The following is a 23497-nucleotide window of genomic DNA, read 5'->3' on the forward strand; positions in this document are numbered from 1 at the left end:
TTTCCGACAATCGTAGGGTATGGATGCAATTTTTTCCCTCCTCCCGAGAAATAACGACCCCATCTGCGTCTTTTGCCATTCGCCGCGTCTCCGGGTCAAGCTCAAATCTCAAAGTTTAGGGTCAGGCCAGCCCGTGCAGTCGCGACTAAATCGTTCGTCTGTTTAATTTAACTGTGCCAAGGGAAGTCTGGTCTACACACTGCACTTGGACATGCCATCCAAAGCCGCGAGTGTGTGCGTTTATGCGGTATTTCGCAGAGGCGTACGTACGTAACACATGTCGTGCCCAAAGACCGGGAGGTTTCACATCCGTCCGGATCCCGTCTCGCACGCAAAGGGGTCACAAACAGAGAGCCAAGATCAAGCTGCAGGTTAATTATAGCTTGTTGTTGCTGTGTATGCGTATATTATATGTATATATATACATACATATATATATATATATATATATATATATATATATATATATATATATATATATGTATACATATAATGTGTATGCATCTAACTCTGTAGCCTTCGCATAATGTTCCGCTTACACGTACGACACGTTCGTATAAATGATATAACATACCTATAATATACTGAATTATTAAACTGAACACCGAGATGAATTTCGAGTTATGGTTTACCCAAAACGTGGTCGTCGGTTCAAAGTGAAAATGAGTTTTGTTGCTGTAAATAGGGAAACTGGTGCATGTAAACATTTAAAAAAAAAAATTTTTCCTCTTTTTTAAGTGGATATCATTATGGTCACTCGAAATATATTTTCTTTTAACTATCGTTTGATTATTATTTCAATAATGATTTAACAATGAATTGGCGTTGCAAAAGGTTTATTTTACTGAAAAAATTCAGTCAAACTAAACAAATAGAGTGAACGATTAACATACCCACAAAAATGTGGGTGAACAAAATTTTTTTGAATTCATATATATAATCACACGAAGTAAATATCATAATTTGAAAATTTTAAAACAGAGTAAATAAGTTGAATGCTATAGATGTACAGTATAGACAAGCTGAAAATAAGAACAAATTCTACAAATAAAATTTTATTCCTTCTGTCGTATTTTTTTCAGGACACATTAATTATTATACCGTATGAGGTAAATATTACTTGAAAAAAAAATTCAGGCGAAACCCATGAAATGAATATTGTTTTGAGAAACAAACATAGAATAAAAAGAAAATAGAAAAATTTTAGCGTCGGCACGAACGTGAAAGTTGCGAGAAGCTCACCCCTCTTATAAAAGCTATCATTTGTGTATTTTTCATAATTCCATTTTCGCTGCAAGCTGCACGCAATAACGAGACAAAATACATGCCGCAGTAAAGTCTCGTTTCTATGCAAACGTATCTAAGTACATTAAAACAAAATTGAAAGAAAAAGAAATAAGAATAAATCAAATTAAAAAACGCTCATTAGCGTAGAGTAAAACATTTCACGTGGCAGTGATTTACCACCTCCGTACGAATAAGGAATATTTACACAGTTCAGTCCCGAAACTTGGCATATACGATTATGATTCATGATCGAAGAAAGCGTGGAGAATTAGTGTCGGATATATAGAAGCCAAATAAGAGCTGTGAAGCGAATAACAATGAAAAAGAAACAGAAATTTAGCTTCTGGAAACCGGCATTGTAAATGGCTGCACGGGTGTACAAGATGAGGGGGGTGAAGAGTGGGGAAATAAGGGTGAACAGAGGGAGAAAAGAATAACTTGTGACAGGGGGACGTATTGAAGAGGTATTATAACAATACTTATACACGTATAGAAACTAGTCGCGCGGAGTGCAAAAATAGCCCGAAGGATCAATATCGGTCGCTTGCGGCAGACCGGCGCAACCCCCGCACAACACCTTGCATTCTATCTGCACGGCAGGAGAGAGGGGTGGAGGGACACAGAGAGAGAGAGAGAGAGAGAGAGAGAGAGAGGGGGGGGGGAGGAGGCTTTAGTTGTCGGACGTACGTCGCGGACACCGACAAGGCCACATGGACAAACAACCCCCGACACCGCGACAAAAAGCTCGTCGTTCTGTCTAAAAAGTTCGGCCGTTGAAGATCGAAGGTGAGCCAACACGTCTGGGATGCACGTATGTGATGCAAAAAATAAAGGATTTCAAAAACAGTCTAAGAAATTGAGAATATGTCGGAATGAAAGCTGGAAATGTACCGACCGAGTCAATCGTATTTAAGTCAGGCTGTATGTTTCTTGAACGTTGTATTGCTGTTATATGTAGAAAACTAAAATATAAACAACACAAATGTTGATGTAAGAATTCGTTAGTCTAAAACTTTGAGGACGTTGCTTAGCTGGAAATCTATAGTTTTTATTGGTTTTATTGAGAGATAGTTTTATGTTGGTATTCATCAGATTACTATGTTTTTAAATCAGATTACTATGTTTTTAAATCATGAAGAGTTCTTTGAAAAATAGAATAATATGAAAATACTGGAAACTTGAAGGAAACTCCAGTATTTATGGTTAATGTAATATTGTCTGCAAAGTTACTAAAACGCTTTTTTTCACCATGTTTAGGCATCGTTGTACGTGTCAATTTAATTGCACAACATTACACTATTTATTGACTATGAACAACAAATGATAACGATGAATAAATTGACTAGTGAAAAAAAAAAACCTGTCTGATTATTAGTGACTTTGATGACAATATGCTTGTGGATAAAATTACTCCCAGAGAGTAAAACTGAACGAATATACAGAATTTTTAACTCGCATTTTCAAGAAATTGAAATAAAACATCGATATCTGAGCTTCGTCTTCATAATTTCAATATTTTTGTATTTTTATAGAGATTTTCACAGATATGGGTTCCATTTTCTTTGACATAGATATTATGGCTAATTTTGTTTGCTAATAGATTTCCTGAAATTTATTTTCCTTGGAGGTATTTTTTTTTTTTTTATGACTATTTACACATTTTTCAACAAAGCAACAACAGCTTGCTAATGATAATCTGTACTGATTCTGCGAACGATCATTTTGATCTCAGACGACTTGTAAGTACAGTATTCGTCAATAGAATTCAGTATTATCAACAAAACGTTGTATAATCGATTGACTTCTTTGACTGTGAGATAAATAACGAAATTTTCATTACTCACTTCTATTTACAGGCAATATTTTACGTACGCCGAAAATTGGAATCAAGAACTTTTTTTCTTTCTTCAAGAATAACCAAAGAAATACCTTAAATAAAGTTTCTCAAATTCTTGTTTCACCTTTCAACCCTTGGCATAAGTCATAATAATACAGAACCCAAGGACTCCTTAGCTCGTTTCGTGCTTGCGGCTGTACTTCTCAGAGAGCACGTCAGCGGCACTCTCAGTTTACATCTATAAAACCACACGCTGCATATACATACTCACATATAATATACAACTTTGAAAGTTGACTCAAGCTCCGCGTTGTGGGTAAAGTGCTTTTCCCGTATCCCCGCGCTCTGTCAGCGAGTAAATATGCGGTTCAACACCGGCGTTGCATGCAATTTTTTTATTTTACAATAAATTTCCATTGAATATATAAACCGGAGATGGTATACCATGTATATAAGCTAATGTAACGTGTACGGTATAATAATATGTTGCCAACGGTTATTTATCAACGTCAATTTCACGAAGGTCCCTCTTTCATCGGTTGAAGCCATGGAGCGTAAAGTTTAGGGCCAAATTTTGTGCGAGGGGAAATCTTTGTGGGATATAAACTGAAGCCATTCGATGAAAAATACAATATGCAAAGTTATACAAAGCGATGTAGCTCGACCCATCAACTTTTGGCCAGTTTTTTAGATTAGAAATTTCTACTCGGTTGAAAAAAAAAACAAAAAATTAAAAAGTAAGAAATTAAATGAGGACGATCTTCCACATAACGCTTTAACGCTTAGGTATCTATTCCCAGAATGTTTCTTTTAACCTAAGCAAACTTTTTAGGGGTTGCCCCTGTGAAAAATTGCAAATTATTTTTTTCTCAAATCCCCCATAATACTTATATATTTTCAATCTGTTTCTGATTTTTTTTCTCGCACAACTTAGTTTTCATACGCTTTTTTAAGGAGAGCATGAAAACTTTGTATATAGTGACATACATTTTTTATTAAAACACCAGAACGTCAGCGAAAACAATTCGAAATTACCAGAACTGAACCTGATTCTTCGAACTTGATGATTTAGCGAAGTGGCTATCAGCATCTCGTGTACCTATAAGTTTTGGTATAAGAAGTTCTAATATGTTTCTCTATAAGTGAGCCTGGGTGAAACGTAAATCACCGTTTGCATTATTGCAAAACATAATATTCTTGACGTTTCGCGAATTTTCTGGCAAAAGCTGCAATTCCATGTAATCAGCCAGCCCGGAAATTATGAAACGTTTGTATGAATGAATTAATTAACTAACTAAATAGGGTAAGAAATTTCATCCAGACGCCTTCAAGTTAAAATTAAACCCTTGCGAGCTTTTTCAAGCTTCCCTTCGTCCAAAAGCAAACAAACTTTTCACTTCCTAATGCACTCAAATTCGGATACACATAGGTATGTACGATACTACATATATGCGAATTCGTTCAAGGAAATGATTGATTTTCTTCTCGGCCGTATAGGATGTTTATCTTCAGCTAACTTCAAAACGTTTGTAGTGATTTAAAAAAAAAAACTCTAATATATAGATGAAAACTTTCGTCAGTTTTTAAGATACAGGCGATGTTTTCACGCAAATATATTCATCCGCTGAAAATGAGGCTACAATAATGTTTTAGAATCAGGATTAGAACTGCTTAAAGTCTGAATGGAGAACCGGAACTTTCCAGAAACTTTTACCGAAAAACACAAAAAGCTGAAACAACATTTTAACTTTAATCAAGCAAAATTTATTAAGCTTTTCCAAGATGTCGAATAACCAGAGAAGGTGTTTCAGACGAGAATTAAGAAGTTGTTGAAATATTGTAAAATATGGATCTGACATTGTTTTAAACAAAGGGCTTTAGGCGGTCAGCCTAAAGCACGGTCAGTGCGGTGCGCCAGCCCTCGAACTTCCCAATTTCACACAGTAGGTTCCAGATTCACGGAACAAAAAAATTTTTATACCCAATTCGAATTTCGAACTGCAAATTCAGATTCCGGATTGACGATTCAAAGGCCCTTGAATACCATATTACGTGAAAACATTACGATTTTATTATTCTTAGCCACTGGAATGGATCCACTGTTAAAAATTTTGGAATTCTCACCTTGGATCGGTGACGCAAAAAACTTCAGCCTACTAATTTCTACCAAAATCCAAATATTTTCAAATTTTTATTCTACCATATTAGATTGGCCATTTTGGATTTTGCAAATCTGACCTCAGATCGGTGATCAGCGACCCCAAATCTTGACGGTACCAATTTTCATTCGAATCCGTTCATCCAATCTCATAATATCATAATTATTATTGTTATTGTTGTTGTCATTGTTCTTTTATTTATATATTAATGTGTCAATTTTTAGCCAAAATCTAATCAGTTCTAAGTTTGGGAAAGTCGCGTTGATTGAGATAAAAATCATTGAAATCCCGTAACTCGTTTTCGCGATATCGTCGGAAAAATAAATTGATCACATTCATTCACACACATCCGAAAATGGTCGAAAGTGATTTGCTAGATTTCAAAAAGTTGAGTTTTCATTTTTGGGGTGATTACAATAACTCAATTTTTTCTCTGAAAACAGAGAAACGACAGATTAAAAATCTCCGAAGTTGACAAATTAAGAAATTTGTCCGGATCAGTACCGACCGACGAATTATTCACAAGCCCATAATTTTTCTTGATTGCAACCCGTCAAAATCTGTTTTTGCACTTTCAGCTAACCTTTGATAAACATTTTTCAGAATATATACATAATTTTGATTGGATGTAAAAGAAATTATAAATTCTTACGAAAATTAAACTGAATCATCAGATAACAGAAAACTTATTTTATTCCAATATTCGTGAATCTCGATTCATGTTTTGCGAATTAAAGAAATGTACAGATGATAATTTATGTGAACAATATAACGAACGTTAAATCATAATTTTGATGTAATTATTTGATGAACGCTTTACAGGTGAATAAGATCCAAAAAAATTTTAATAATTCGTTAATTTTAATCATCAACAAGGGGCTTAAAATTTCTTCAAATAAAAGGATTGTAAAAATAATATACAAATGAATGATCGAATGTTGGGTATACAAAACAGTGAATTTTAATACAGTCAAGCTGGTGATGAAGAAAGTAAACGGATGCAATAAAAAAAAAAGTTGAACTGTCGTTGTTACGAAGTTACGAATTTTAACGCGCATGATAAATGAAAATAAAGAACACAAGCGAGTGGCTAAAGAAATCAAAAAACGCTGAATATTTTTTTTTTTTTTTTAATAAATTCAATTTTTCCAAAGTTCATTCGCTTAAGTGGCATCGACGTCACTAAGCGATCCTCCTTCACCTCTTTTCACTCTCGATAACACCTCTCTTGCCAAGAGTCGCTATCTCGACACTTGGCAGCCGCCCCCCTCCGCATATACGAGACAATCGAGAGATAGGATTGGCTTTGCCACAACGGCTTCATTCTCAAGAGGTGTTTAGTTTATCAACAGGGATCTGCCGCGCAAAGGCGTTGCACAAAGTGAATTGACGATAAAAGCACAACGGCTGGTATATCGGAGAATTTATACCTATATACAGGTAAAGTTGAAAGTGAAGTCGAGGAGAAACGTTATCCGTTCATTCGGGAAGCGGTGTACATATATTTCTGCATGAGTCTAATCACTCGAGGGACGTGTTCTGATGTATGGGGCATTCCGTGCCAACTCGACCAAAATTTTACCACAGCATTTATTAAATTCCGTCTACTCTGTGGCTGATTGTTTAGTTTAACAGAATATTTTTACAACCTTACTGAAACGTTATTTTTGTCGTATGAGCATCGTTAAATATTCAGTTTTACGACACTCCACAGATACTGATTGTGATCATCAAATGGCGATATTCAATGAACTGCTAGAAAAAAAAAAGATATTTCGATTCAGCGACTTTGTAGAGAATGGTCTGAACAAAATAAACTGTCGTAAAGTGAAATTGAACCAATCTCTTGATTTTTAACAATTGTAAAGTGATTTGAATTCAAGCAGCGCAGTCTAGACTTTTTTTTATAATTCTAGTATTTTCTATTTTTTTTACTCAACGTACTATCAAAGTATCGATATTTCGTCAATCAATCTCCTCAACTAGTTTCAACAATAAGTAGGTACCGTTGAATTTTGATCGATTTTTCAAAACACTGCTCAATATTTCGTATAGCAATCGAAATGGCAAATAAAGTCTTTTCAGTTATTCTGCAGAGGCAACAATTTTCTGGGAATGAAAACTGCAGTGAAGTATCCACGAAGCCCTGATTCGTATCGCTTTAATCCGCATCTGCAGCATCCCGGCTTATCTTTGTTTATGGCTTTGTATTAATGTAACACTGGCATTTCAAAGACCTTCGTTTTTTATACTTTTCTTTTACTTCCTAATTTTCGGAAATTGATACCGATATTCAGAATGGTTTTGGAAATCATTCGGAAAGAATTTGGAGCAGTAACTTAAGCTTCCGGTTTGATTACGTTACTTAAAATTATCTGCTGGAAATGACAAAAATGAGTAAAGTTGGTAGATTAATGTTTGGTCGTTTTGGTTTAGTATGAAATAATCTACCTAGAATTTTGAGTTATCGACAATTTTAAGAATCAAAATTCAATCCGTACAAAATATTATACTTATTTTTCTTTAAATTTTGTCATTCGATCTGTCATTCGACTCGTTGTGTCTCACGAGTAAAGTAATTACCAAAATAATTTTAAAACCAAGTTATCGCTTCGAAGTAAAATGGTAATTCGCAATTCTGTTATTTTATTTTCACAAAACAAACGCCGAATTGTCCAATTTTTGGTAAACTCTGTTAAATTATGCCTCGTCCTGCAAAAATGGAGATTTCAACTGTCCTCATTCAGCCCCAACTCATTTGTTCAAAATTCAAAACAGCGTTACACTAAAATACATGGTAGAAAATATTTATATTTAAATTCTCGGAAAAACGAGGGTTGAACAAAAGTTTTGCACGTTTTTGAGGGTCTGTATTCAGCTTCGCTTCTTACAAAGTGACCGAGTAAATGAGTAAATTAAGCAAATTACACGTCTGGTGAGGAGGCTATAGGTATACGCATGTACATATATGATCGGCAACGAAAGATTAACCGCTAATCGTAAGCTTGCGGCAACTAATCAGACCTGAGGACACGCGCACTCGAGATAATTACGGCCTGTTTGCCTCGCGAGTAAAGTGGTGGCTGGTAAAATCTGTCCGTAAATGAATTGGGGTGTACATATGTATTGGGTGTTTCGTTTCAAAGCAACATATTTTTCTATGCCGTGTCACCTGAAAGACTTGCTGAATCCAATTTTAAAGGGTCGCTTCCGGAAGTCGATGCTTCCTTATTTAAATAACACGAGAAATATGTGTTTTTTCTATTGTTACTGTTCATCGTACATATCAATGTACGGACTTGATCTTGGAAGTATTTTGTAGTGTCCATTGAGCTGAATCCGTAGTTAAAACAATTAAAAAGTTATAAAACTCCGCTCGATATTTATATTTTATTTAAAAACTCATGCTTAAACGACTTTAGTGACCGAACTATTGACTTTGCAATAAAAATTGAAGTGACACTTTTGCGCAGAATTTAGTTTTGTACAAAATACTTCCAAAATTGAATCCATATTCTTGTATTCGTCTAAGTGTTGATAATTCTGAAACAATTACGTATTCGTTGTGTTATTCAAATTGCTAGACAAATCTGAGGTGTTGAATATTAGATGAAAAAAATCATTCGTGTTGCATTTTTAATTGTACAGAAAATGGTGACTTTCACGATAAATACCGAAGGATCGAAATATTGGATGATCGAAGTTGAGAATGATCTTTTATTATAAATATAATGTGAGTTTCTCAGCGCTATAATTATACATATGGCAAACGAAAATCATGCGTGAAATCAATCAAATGTAATTATATCTACGCCAATTGAAAACGAATGCTTCAATAGAATTTAATCAATAAATTGTTTTTTCAACTCGATAATTGAGTAAATTATTCAACCGTCTACCGATGTTTCAAATCAAAATCAATTAAGCTTGACTAAAAAAAATTTTAAGAATTAAAAATCTATGCAAACTCATTTCGCAACATTTGATTATCGAATTAAATATTCCTCTTCCCAAAAAAACTTTTCTCTTTTTGTTGTTCTTCAACAGTGGGCTTTACATTTCATTGATTAGAGTCGCATTTGAAATCGGAATATCGATCAACCAAAAGTTTTCACGACTTTCGAAAGTCATTGCTTGTAAGAGATTTTTCAAAAAAATGTTAAGACATTAATTAAAGTGTTTCTGCGGTCTTGCTACACTCACAAAAAATGTCGGAAGAAATGAAAAATACGAAGGCTGAACTTGGTCAAAACGACGTGGAAAGACGTGAAGATAATCAAAAAAAAAATAAATAGTAATACATACCAGATTTTGCGGTTCAAGCTTCTGGTACAAACCTAATTCTCACACATCCCCCAGAATTATTTATTTCGGTTCTAGTTGAAAATAAAAATAGTTGAAGACTGTATGGTAACCGTAAAAAGATATTCCTCTCGGTATAACATACTCTGCAAACCATTAAACCTGAATAAAATCTAATCACAAGCATCGTCGGTGGTCAATTTTCAGACAATACGACCCTTCGCGTTCTAACTTTTTCCTTCCTTCCTTCCTTCCTTCCTTCCTTTACTTGTTATTCCGCTTTGAGGTGAATTTCTTTTGAAATTTGGTCCATAAAGCAACGTCGCCGAGCGAAACGATCGAACAATCGGAGCAGATCCGGCTCGTCTCGAAACGGGGAGAAGAGAAACACTCAACTTGAAACTCTCCGATTCGTCCTCTCCCTCCCTCTGATTCCTTCTCAACACTCTTTTCCTCCCCTCGAACGAGGAACACGGACAACCGAATCAACGCTAATGGGCTATCCTTCTCCTGTTTTCCAACCTCCCGCTTCCTCTTCCGTTTTTCATCCACCCCCAACGACCCACCGGCGCTCGAAGCTCTGACGTCATTCAGGGAACAACCCCCCGCCCTCTTCCTCTTTCTGCACCCGCACTACCTGCATCGGGTCAACTGAGGTCGCCATGCACATCCTGCTGTATACCGAGTGGTTCAAAGCCAGCCGCTGCGGCAACTCCACGTCTCGATACCCAAGCGAAATATTCGCGTGCAGAAATCCTCCGGCCTCCGGAAGAGAGCAAAGTCTATTCGTTTGTTAAATCTTTCGGCGCAGAAGTTCCTGCAGATTTCCAGTTTGAAGAAAGTACTCGTTTATTCAGAGTCGTAATCCCATGATTAAAATATATTACGTGATAGAGTAATCAGGTGAAAGTTCAATATTTTTATAGGATTTTCCGAAATTCACTAAACCGGCAGGCAGCATTGACGTAATTAAATTTTGCTGATATAGATAGTTCAAATTGTTATTCTAGATTTGCTAATTAGTAATTTTCCCTGCACCTAATATGTACTTATACAGCTGTAATAAAATTGAGCGAAATATTTAATCTGAAGAATTGAGTTCTTTTTCTCAGCTTCTGTTCGTTTAAAATTAGAACAATTTATAAGCAAATATTAATGCTTATATTTTTTTATACACAATTCCGAATAATCTTACAATTTACAGAAAATACCTTAAACAATGATTATCACTCCGTCATCAGGGAAAACAATAATTCATCGTAAAATTTTCCAAAAAGCATTCCAATTTCCGTATACACTCATACAAATTTCGGAATTTTGCGAGAAATTTGACCATGCGAGGATAAATTTTAAAATCAACCCAGATTCATTCTTCCATGCAATGATCAGATCGATTATTTCTCTACAAAAATCCATCTATCGGTAAGCTTCTGTACAAAGAATGTCAAAAAGTGTTTCAATTTCGCGAATTTGTTCAGACAGAATGACGAGATTGATTCGGTAAAGTGCCCTTCACGACTTTGTACAAACAGTTGTTGCTAATGCATACATCTCGATTTGCAGCGGAATAATTCGCGCGTGCAAATATCCCAAGAATATACCGAGTATTTCATCTCTCTGGCAAGTGCCGGAGTTGGTACGTTATATACATAATATACAATACGCACAACGGCACGTATAAAATACGCAATGTAGTTGAACAAAGAGTGAATTCTGACTCGAAGGAAATTGAGAGAAACAGACAAAGGATGAATAAGGGGAAAATCGCGAAACGCGTTTACAATCCGCGGACGAGTTGTACGTGTGTCGTTTTCTCCGTGTTCTCGAGAATTTCCGCATGCCTCGTGATAGATCAGCTTGAGCAATTTGACACAGGCACCGATATGAAACGAGTTCGCGACGCGCGTCGAGCTTCCGGATTACCCAAGGGGCTTGAAGCCAAGCTTTATGAAATTCCAGGCATTTAACTCGAGGTGACGAATGATGGAGTATTTCGGCGGAATAAGATATGACTGAATCATTCATTCGCCCGTGGCAGAAAAATGGAAAATAACTTTAAAATGACATATCGAGAAAAACTGCAGTCTCGTGATTATCGTTAAGCTCGATTAATTGATCGGGTTGATGATTAAAACAGCTGAATGAATTTTAAGAATTTACATCTCGACGATCGATTAATTAATTCTAATGGGGTTAAATCAATCGATAGGAGACAGTGTTATGAAAAATAACGTCGACCATTTTGTTCGGTGGCATGTTTCTCAAATTTCGTTCAACCCATTTATGAGGGATTCTCCGTCAATTCGGCCACTTTTTTTTCGACCATCTCAGATCTGCCCCGTACTTGGTTATATTAAAGTACTAGTAAAAGGTACTCTATGTGAATTTTTTCAGATTTTTTCATTCATTATTTGAGAAATTGCCGTTTTTTTCAAACGAATATATCTCGAAAACTTGAAGTAACTGAAAAAAACGACTCTACATAAAAGTTGTAGTTTTTTGTTAACTTTCGAAAGGAATTTTTGAAAAAATTTTTACGTTCAGGTAACGCTGATTTTTTACCAAAAAAGGAAGAAATTATTTTTTTTATTCAAAAAGGACCCTTTTTTCGTTGCTGAAAAAATTACAGAGTCTTCCAATATGTGTGACAATATCGCCAAAAAATGGCCAGAGTGGCACGGATCGAGGTTCTGGGGTGAAAAAAATGGGCGAGAGCAGTTTGTTCAATATGGTTGACATGATTGTCAATAACAATGCTTCTGTTTGATTCGTTCCAATAAAAATATATGTAAATAAAACTCGATATATTTACTTTTGAATATAACAAACCCCAATTGAATTGAATAATAATTGAGCCAAAGCCTGTTTTTCTTTTTTGTTTCTCAATGAAATCAAATAATCCACGAAAAAGTAATCAAGTCACATTTTCTCTTTTTCCAAGTGCTAAAAAATTGTAGCCAATACGACGGGTTAGTAACAACAGACTTACTACGTCACCCATTCCGAGATATAACCATGATATATAATTCAACAAAAAAAGTTAAATTACGCCAAAATTATTCCAAGTTATTGAAGCAAGTGAACTTATAAAAGTGCAAAATAAGAAATTAGGGTGGTGTTCAATTATATCCCCTTAATCAAAAAGAATTTTTCACCGATTTGCAAATTGCGAATGCCTTCGTAAATTAGAGACATAATAATAATAATCAGAATAATAATAATAGTGTTGATAACGACGAGAGGAAAACAACGAGAAATGTAATATGAGAATGCAGCTGCGGCGCAGTAGTGACGCCGCGTATGAGTCAGACAAACGGAGCCGTGCCGTGTGTGGGCTTAAGAGGTTGTTCCCTGTCACAGGTCAGCCAGAAAAGAGTCGGCAGACGGTGCGCAGTAGTTACGGTAGCCGTGAGGTCAGACGAGGCCAAGAGGATGAGCCGGCGAGAGAATTTCACTGCTCGCAATCAGACAAAAGGAATCGGTTGATTTAATCGCTTCTTTTTTCTGTCGTTTTTCGTACCCACGAAATATATGTGATTGCTTTGCATACCGAGAGTCACATTGTAAGGATTTATTGGGTGTATCATCCGGTCGAAAGATTGTCTAAACGAAAGAATTTAGCGGCTAAGCATGAACAAGTGCAAGTAGTGAGATTAATCAAATTGAATTAGGACGATTGATCGTTTGATTGGCACGGTTTAGCTAATTCTCTACTACTTGATCAATCAAGTAATCAAGCCTTTCAATTGTTTTTCGATTAATCGTTTCTCGGTAAGTCGCTCAATTGGGACGCTCAATTACTGATTTTTCGATTAATCGATTGATCGTAGAGCCCTTATTTATTGGAAAAAACATTGGCTTGCGGTTGTAAACAATTGTTTGAATATCGTACTTTTCTGCCGTTCTTCGTAATTAAAAAAGCATACCGTATATTGAATTGCAACAAATTGTAGCTTGTTTCATTTGTAAATAGATTATCGACAGATCGACTAGATTTAAATTTTCATTTCGCCCTTCAGTTCACTGAAGACACAACTTGTGTAACATTAATACAGATCGCAAGTGATGAATTAATCCTTTTATTTAAAATATATTCACTCAATTGAAAATTCACGTCAAGCGATTCATGTATAATTATGTAAGAACAAAACGAGCTAGTATTTATTAAGATCGTATCAATTTTTCGCATTACGAACTAATAACAAATGCACGATAATGCAATACGTCTCAGGTTATCAATCGCTAAACTATTTTTGTAAAAATTTACGGTTTTCAATTTTCTTACAACATACCGAGATTTATAACGAAATTCCTAACTTAATTCAGTAGGGTATTGATTTTGAGTCTTTGGTTTTTATTTTTTTCGCTTTGACACTTTTTCAATAAGATTGTAGGTGTTTAAATGATGAACAAAAAAATCTTCGAATTTGTGATAATTTTACAACGAAATATCTAAACATGGAATCGTATATTGTGAATTATTTTATTATGGACCCCGCAATGTATTGTAAGAAATTCGTTTTCGCATCGAAATTATATAGCACGTGAGCTGCTACGTCTTTAGACCGGATACATCGAATTTATTATCTATGAGTAGGAATCGACCGATCTAAATAACAGAGGGTTTACTATGTAGTATAATACCGTATGTACGTGTAAATGGCGATGGAATAATTTAGTGGAAGCCGTTGCTATATCTCTGGGGTTGAATCAATTTTACTGCAAGACGAATAGAATTGCGGTTTTATTTTATACAACGCGGTTCAGGAAATTTTCGGTTTACAGACAGAAGCCAAATTAAAGAATTACAATATGCGGGTACGTAGCACCAAAAATTAGAATTTGTCTTATAAGCAAAATTGTTTCAGCCGTTAGAAATATTAAAAATAAAAAACCGATTTTGATTATTAATAAGGATATATCGGAGAAAGATAGAAGAGCAGTTAAATTGAATCAGTCAGTAAAAATTCGTAAAAGAATTTGAAGAAATGCGAAAAAAAAATTTCCATTTCTTGCAGAATAAAAAGTTAAAAGCTCTGAAATTTTAAAGACACAGTCCTTTGATTCAAGATGATTTACATTAACGTGCTCTTTTGTTAAGGCCAAATGCGTACATTTGAATGAGGGAGATTCTTTGAAGCTGTGAAACTAAAATTCTTGACTCTTGTGTAACGTGTAAAACACGATTTGTTGAAAGAAAAGAAACCCAGACTTTAAAACGTTAAGATGCAGTGAAAACTCAATTTTCCGCTTTCGAGGTGATTATAATAACATTCCTAAGTTTTAAATCTGGAAAACAGTTCAAGTGATCGTAAAGGAAAATCTAGTTTCCACGTTGCAGACGGAATTTCCTTCAACTGTTAAAAAGTATTTCAATCTTAGCCTGCAGTAGTTACGTGCATGTATTGTAAATTCAAAATTTTCAGCGTACTTTTTACAGTTGAAAACATTCTTCACGTTCCTGTCAATATAAAAACTTCCATTTTCTGCGAGTGAAGAAAATCTCGTGATTGTAGTTGAACAGATTACATTTTGTACAAAGTATCGCTCACGGGTAGTGAATAGCGTTAAACGAGCGTCGCATTCAGAGTCCGCGCTTTTCAAGTGAGATTATTCCGTCTTTCACGTATTTCTACAAGATCATAGAACTTTCCTTCTTCAACAAGTCCTGTGTAAGGTATTCGCTATGTACTACCTACTATCTGCTCCAGTCTGCACGATATTTTACATACCCACGTACAACTTGGCAACAGTTTGACCACGTTGAAATCGTTACAATATAGAAATCGCGGGAGTTATTATATCTCTTAAACGATTTATTACACAAGATGAATTGCCAAGACTAAACGGTCCGTCGTCTGCTACAATTTAATGCGCATGCTCCACAATTCGAGAGGAGTTGCTTGCCAGGGTGACCAACCGTCACGAACGTAACCTCAAAAATTTTTAAAGTTGTCGTTTGCACTTGTGTTCAACACCGACGGCTGTCGAAATTTTCGAGGTTACTTACATTGCAGCGAATTGTAGTGCATGCGCATTAAATTTTAGCAGACGACGAACCATTCAGCCGTTAAAAATTCACCCCGCAGACGTAGAACGCAGGCGATTCCTGAGGCACAATTTAAAGGTGTAGATACAGGATAAAGGTTGACCGAGGTATAAATGGAATCAAAGAAACCGAACCGATCGACAAAAGTTATAAAACTTGCAAAAGTTCAAGGCAATCGATCATTTTCGTTCTTTCCTAAAATGGGTTCGCAATCTGTTAAATTTTCCAAATTCGCAATGAAATTCGGGAAGGCAATTTTACAATTTCTGTAAAAGCAACCCAAGCGTAGAAAAATTTGCTTCAACTCCTCAACATAAATTAATTCGAGATCTCAATTACGTGTAGTGGTCGTTACATTTCCGGTACTCCAAGATAAAAGAGTTCAGCGAAGCGTTGCCACGGCCGTTCGTAATTATCTATCGAAGAATGAACGGTGGACGGTATATATAATATAACTGAAGTTTCTGCTAGTGGAAGCTTAAAAGGTTAGCATATTTAATAAGGTCTCCCGGTGTTTTTAGCCGCCGAAAGGCTCACTTGATCGATATTATACGCGCAGCCTTTCATTCCTTGCTATCCACCCGTTTAACGTGTATGAAAATTGCTACAATACGTGCTGTACCTCCCGCCTTCGTTCTGCAGATCGATTCGTCAATTGGCGATGACCTAAAGTTGCCTATAAGGCCGAAGGCTTGCAAAGGTTCGGGTTATTCGCATTATCTGTCATCGAGAAGAAACAGCGAAACTCGGCACATTGAGCATCCAGCCACGCATGCGCGAACCTTGTCCGATCTTCGCGCAGGCTGGCCACCTCAAGATTCAGCTGTCAAACACGACTTATGGAGGTTATGCAGCCGATTCGAATTCTTTTTAGATTAAACACATCTCACTTGGTATACTTTTTATAATGCCTGACTTATGATTGATGGCTGCTACGGCCATCGTGACAATCCAATTTCCATTCGCCACTTGACTCAAGAGATCAATTTGATATCTCATCGTTTGTTTTGAATAAGTTGGCTTCCGTGCTTTGCAGGCGAAAATATTACCGGTGTACGATATCGCTGACCAATGAAGTTCGATTATTTTGCACATGAGCAGTCGGTCGCTCACGATTAGCTCGCAAAGCTCTGCCGTTTTCTCTTCGTATCTATTACATCTTAATTTTGACAGTCAATATTTGAATTTCAGCATTATATTATGACAATTTCAGCAAATGAATGAATATTCTACAATAATATCAATTACTTCAAATCTCCGTCGTTGGTGTAAATCATAATTTTTAATGCCTTTGAGCTGAAAAATGAAGATCACTGCGGGTGTATTAGCCATGAACTTGGTTAGAGGAAGCAATTTTTAACCCCCGTTACACGCATAGAACTAAAACAGCAATATGTATATTGAAGGAAGTCCTGAAGTGCACCCGTCAAGGACATTGCTGTTCTTATATTGATATCCATACACGTATACATAGAATTTATACTGCAGGGTCTCGAGTAGGCATGGTGACGCCGTCACGCAATTCCCAAGAATCTCAATCGATTCCTTGTGAAATATATCTGTATTCCCCCTCGCTGCTACGTATTTGCGACTCAACGCTACTACATGTAGGCAAGCCTATTCTGTTTCCTTTTTGTGTTTTCGTTCCGTTCCGTTTTCCTTTTTTCTCTTCTCTTATTCGAATGGCTTTCAAGCCATCGACTCAGATAAGCAAGCGTTCCTACAACACACCGTTTCTTCCTCATCACATCGGTAGCAAAGTTTTTCTTCCTGGGAATTTCATATTCATAGTAGAGTACTTCTTCACTCGTTCTAACCAAGTATGGTTAACGCTAGACTATCGAGGTAAAATGTAACATGAAGCAGAAATTTTAAAACGAAATTGTCAATCCAGTCTAACAAAACCAAAATAAAAGTCATTATGTCATGGCGGGGAAAAAATGTAACATGAAGTAGGATTTTTTAAATGAAATTGTAAAACCAGTCACTTTGAATTTTCTGTAGTTCTAGTGTTAAAACGAAACCTTTACTCCACTGTGAAGCGCAGCCGAGCTTTACGAACCTTTACTCGTTTAAACGTCGAACGAAAAGTGATGTTTACAACTTATTATGTTATATTCGGATAATACACGTACGAAACCGTCAAGTTTATGAAAAATATGAAAAAGCACAAAAACGTTTACTTCAACTCAATAACGTCGTACGAATTTTTTTAGACTTTTGTTTCGACAGATTCTTACCGTTGTTGTAATACCACCCATGCAGCTTCGTACTTGGGATTATAACGAGCTATTGTGCCGCTCATTTTTGAATGGGAAACTGTATGTGGAAAGGAAATACTGTACGAATCAAAATTTGCCTATTCGGTTTAGTTCCAACCTTTTTAAAGATTCTTGAGTAATTTGAAATTATCGATATTATACTGAAATCATTGAGCTTGACTTTTGATAGTCTCGAATAATTAGTAGTAAGTTCGACGTTACTTTGTATGCGAATTGATTTTCTATAAGATGTCGTTTTCTACCAACTGAATTACAGACAAAATATTGTAAGATGAGTCTGTGGCTTTGAGACTTTTGACCGGAGAAATCGGGTTATCAGGTACTCGTTTGTCAGTTCGTTCAACTCGCAGAATGTATTTTATACATGTGTGTATAATATACATAACCATGTGTCTATTTACCCAGGCATTACAAGCAATATTCGTTTTGGCAAGCGTGGATCATTCGAATTGGGCACCATATAATAGGTTTATAATGGCCTGATCCACTTAAAGTAAGCCAATTTAAGGTAAATCCTCAAGAAATGCTAAAAAACACATTTTTTGATTTTCTCAGCCCTGTTAACGAAAAAGGGATAGAATCCACTTTTTTTTTTTTATCACATGTGAAAATGTTAATGATAATTTGTCGCTTTTGAGTCAAAGTAAATGCGCGAATTTCGAAATACATCAACGGGAAAAAAAAAAATCTTTTACGATCCAAGTATTCTGAATATTCATTAAATGTGTGGATCAATCTTGAAATATCATGACAAGTAAATAAAAATTCTTGAAAAAAAAAAAAAAACTGTTAGAAAAAGTTTCCTAATTCATAATTTGTAATTATTCATCTATGTAATATACCGATTATATTACTTACTTTCTGTAATTTTTATTTCGAAGCGAAATTGAAGATTTGAGCGAGACGTGAAAAAAAAACCTTTTCCTTACTTGTACCGTACTTTTGTTTTTTACATTATACCTTCCTTTCCGTATCCCTATTTCGGATAATACTTCAACGTTACACTTTCATTATTCAGATTTTATTACAAGTACTATAGCATCACATATTCTGAAAAACGACCGCCGGAGTGCATCTCGAGTGTTATGTATCCATTTGTTTCTTTCCCCTTCTCTTTCGCTTTCTTATGCCCTCAACAGCTTCTTAAGAGTCTTTCAACCGACGAATTTAAAGGCGAAGTCAACTTCAGCGCGGCTTATCACGAATAGCCGCGCAATTACAATAACCATTAGTAACAATTTGAGCCACATTGAAGAGCAAAGATTGTTTCCTTAAATTCTCACGGTAGTCGAAATACGTATTGTTCGATTCGCTTGCAAACCTTGGGAACTATTGTTTGCCTGCTTCGCATTTTTAATACAAATAAATAATAAATTTAACAAGATTTGGAAATTTTCATTGAATATCAATAGACAATTTCACAGATTGTCAATTATATATATATACAAACGATATAGAGTTCAAGCGTCGATTTGACCAATTTAGTTGCTTGATCGGCTAGGAAGTTTCGGCCAAAATACACGTCCGTGAATCAGCTGATTCTTGGACGGCATTTATAACATATAATACAAGTATTTAAAACGGTGGCTATTGTATACATGCAGCCTTCGAAATTCTCGAACCATTTGGCAGCCGTATTTAACCAACGACGGATGCACACCAGATATACGTGCGTATAATTTACACTATTTGGCACCCGCGTGGCGGTGCATTCGATAAATTGCGCAACTGTTTTCGCGGTCTTCGGAGAGAGCAAGAAAAAAAAGAAACGAAACGAAGGAAGAAAAAGCATATCGGCTTTACATAAATCGAGATGTCTAGAATTTCAAAGTTGCGTACAGACTTTATCCGAAAATTTTCTCGGATATCCTATGGAATTTTAGCGACTCGCAAACGCACAGGATTTTCCCAAAATTTATGAAAGTTCAACGGAAACTTTTACTCTATTATCTAAACTGATCGGCAGAATTTTGATTTCCGTTTAGTCGTCGCGTATTCGTCAAAGAGGCCAATTCTCTTCGAGCGGCTGAAGGCTTTGTCGTTTTATAGAACAGTGCCAAAAGAAGAGTTTGCAGTCGAGTCTCACGCATGTAATTAGCGGTTGTGTTTTGTCCGTCTGGCTGTTTACCCACCGCGAGTCAGCCGAGGAGGAGATTGCGAAAGGTGCAAAGTGTCGAGGGTGACTGTTAATGACCTGTGTTGTGTACTTGCATATACCTAATTCTAGGAAAGAAACTAACTCGGAACTACGGGCTCTGTCGTTATGCGACAGATAAGAAAGTAAATTTGCGAAATATGGTAGAAAGAGCAGAGAGAATGAAGATAAATCAGCGAAAATTACACACATTTGCAGCTTACAAAATATGTTATTATTTACATTGCACGAGTACGATCCATTCCCTGCAATTTCATGCTGAGTATGGATTTTGGTGTCAATTACCTCATGAGTATGATTATCATGTTTCTATTTCAAATAATAACTTTTGTGAATTGCGAATTCGGTAATAAAAAATTCAAAATTGTCATATTTCAGGCCTGAATCTGCATTTTGAACGCTCTTCCCTTTAATCCACGTGATTGCAAATTACTCGTCTTTCTGAAGAATATACAAATTCAAGAACTGACGTACGAAGAAAGAAAAAATTGGGGAGCCATAACAATCCTCAGTCCATTTATTTCCTTAACATCGGAAAGTTTTGCTCATTATTTGTGGGCAGGAGGTGAAGAAACAAAAGAACAATTCAAAGATGAGCGTGTAAAAAAACAGTGAAACAAGAAGGAAGCAAGACTGCAGCAGAAACTGGCAAAATATTGACAACGCCTGGTTCGCATGGCGTCCCATATAATAATAGTGTAGCTCTACTCGATAAGAGAGATCAGATGTTCGAGTTACGATTTACGATGTATTTACTATAACCATTATCGTATAATGCGTATAACGCGAGAATATTGACCGGATAATCTCGATACATTTTGCTTTATCTTTGGGGGTTATTTTTTCCCGACGTAAAAACCACATATATCAGATATATAGAACACAGTGAGACTACGTTATGTTATTAATCAACCCTATGGTGTGCGAAATTGGTTATGGTAGAGTTTATGTAGCCAAGCGTTATTGTATACAGACGCACAGTAAATCATAGCAAACTGTTACAAAGTCGTTCGAACGATCAATTACTAAACAATTCAGTCACTTACGTATAATAAGTCCACTCAAACGTCAATTAATTCTCAATTTTCAGAAAAAAAATTGTCCCTCGTCAAGAATTATAAATCAACCAAAAGAATCGAGTTGAATTAGTTTTCAGCAGGTATAATATGTATTAAAAAATAAAATATATATTACAAAATAAAATAAAAAAATTTCCAAGTAATATTGTACAACGTTGACAGATTACCAAATTTAAATAAAAAGTCAGAATACTTTTCCTACTAAAGTGACCAGCGAGTGAATATATGATACAACTTGTGAATAGTTATCAGTTGAAATGATTGAAATTGAAATTGATAATAACAGAAAGCGAGCGGAAACAAATCTAAAGTGATAATGGCAATGTGACACCGTCAATGCCTTTGCCTTTATTTCATACTTGGATTCTACGCAGTAGACGTAATTTGCCAAGCGTGAACTATTCGCGACGTAATTAGACATGTGGGTAGAATGGGAGGAAGGAACGAAAGGGAGTCAATTTATACAACGGTAGATTGAAAAGCACAGTTTCTATCTTTTGCGATTTCTGACATTGGCGAACTGGGAAAAAAATGAATTCGCAATGACCAGTGAATGAGGAAAAAATTCGTATCAACGAAACAAGAGCGAAGTGGTAAGATTTCAAAGATATATGTAAGTATTTTTAGACTAATTACTAGGTGAATAGTTGATCGGTCAATAATCGATAAAAGAAATCGTTGATAAGAGCGTCCAAGTACGTAACGACATTGTCCATCGCCGAACGTTTGAAATTGCAACTAAATCAATGAAGAACATAAAACTAAATTTGATATGTTTAATTTGGTGCAGTGTTGCAAAATAAAAATGGCGAGATGAAGTTAAATTTGCGAATTCAGGATTTCAGCTTGAACATTTCTCCGTAAAATCTTTCGTTGTAGAACGTTAGAAACTTGAAGCTTCGAGGTGGCGCCAGAATTACACAGATGTCAAAATAACAAGATGATAAAAAGAAAAAACTTACGTTTTAGCGATGTGGGCGACTGTCGACTATGGCACAAATTGGCACTATATACATACCTACATATAAATTTACAGTAAATTTAACACACCGTGTCGTTGTGCAACCCGTAATTATGCGAGTAATATTAGTTGTATTGATATTGACGTATGATAACTAGGATGAGTACAGTGTTGTGGAAAAGCGGATAAGCAAACAACGGATCGCCCCGAATTGGTTGGTGCAGGTTTATTCTTATCAGAGAAATTCAAGAACGACGCGATATCACTCGCGGTGCGCACCGCACTGAGGGTGGATCGAGGACGCCTAGGGGCGTCGCGACGCCAGCGTCCCGCCGCGGCGTAAATTCGCACTAGAATCGCCGTACGCTGAGAAAAATATCATTTGGTATAGTAACTGGAAAAATTCAGTAAAACAGGTATCGATGAAAAGACTGTTTGAATGTTGTTGGAATTACGAAAAACGAGGTACGCGTAAACATTTTGCGATATCGTCGATCCTTTTTTAGTAATTGCAACGCAAAATCAGTTTCTGAGGTTTATCCCACCTTTTTAGTTAAAAACGCTTTAACGTCAATTTATCCTTGCAGAAGCATTAAAGCTTCGCAACAGTTACAAGAAAATATAGTAACAGTGATAGTAATGAGAAAAAATAGTAACGGATACCAGACTTTCTGGTAACAGCTACGAGACTAATTTACATTTTGTACCTTGAACTATATTTTTCGATTTTGGTAAAAAATGAAAATAGTTAAGGACCGAGCGCTAACCGGAACTAAAAATTTCTCTCGGTGTAACGTTTCAATTTCAAAAAAAAATCTCAACAATTGGAGAAACTTTTATGTGTGTCTATTTCCAATTTTCACCGTAATCGGAAGTATGTGGTTATTGATGCAAAATAAAAAAATAGTTTTGTAACTATAATTGAAAAACGATGAATGCATTACTATCATTTTTCATCATAGTCACTCGCAATGTTTTTCTTTGTAACTAAGGCGATAATTTGATTTTGGTATATGAATATAACGTATTCGATTGAAAAAGTGTAGCAATCCGAATAAACATTTTTTAATGTGGCAATTGATGAGAAAATCTATAAGTATCGAAAACTATTATTATTACGGTAAATAGCTTAACTTGTATCACATTTTCTTATCATCTCAACAATATTTAAACGATTATATTATAACGATATGTATCTATTTTACTAGAATATTCTAGTGACAGTGATAAATAACAGAAGAAAATCAATCCATACAATTACGAAACGAGCGAGTTATTACTCTTTATTTAACAAGTTTTCACTGTTTTGTATACCTACAACAAACAAGCATACAAAGTAGACAATAAACTCTTCAAACCACTGATGCTCGTCATGAGTTTTGAGGT

At 35.7% G+C, this 23497-nt stretch overlaps 1 protein-coding gene across 12 annotated transcripts in view; it reads right to left on the reverse strand.

Moving 5' to 3' along the window:
* The window catches only part of LOC124181014 (glutamate-gated chloride channel), a 101672-nt gene extending 79292 nt beyond the window's left edge, over window positions 1–22380 (reverse strand). For all 12 annotated transcript variants that reach the window (XM_046567106.1, XM_046567105.1, XM_046567104.1 and 9 more), the window contains exon 1: window positions 22113–22380. The gene's annotated coding sequence lies outside the window, so the exon portion shown is untranslated. The remainder of the gene's footprint in view (window positions 1–22112) is intronic.
* Between the last annotated feature and the right edge of the window lie 1117 nt (window positions 22381–23497).

Source organism: Neodiprion fabricii, chromosome 4 (assembly GCF_021155785.1).
Source record: "Neodiprion fabricii isolate iyNeoFabr1 chromosome 4, iyNeoFabr1.1, whole genome shotgun sequence".
Classification (NCBI taxonomy): Eukaryota; Metazoa; Arthropoda; class Insecta; order Hymenoptera; family Diprionidae; genus Neodiprion; species Neodiprion fabricii.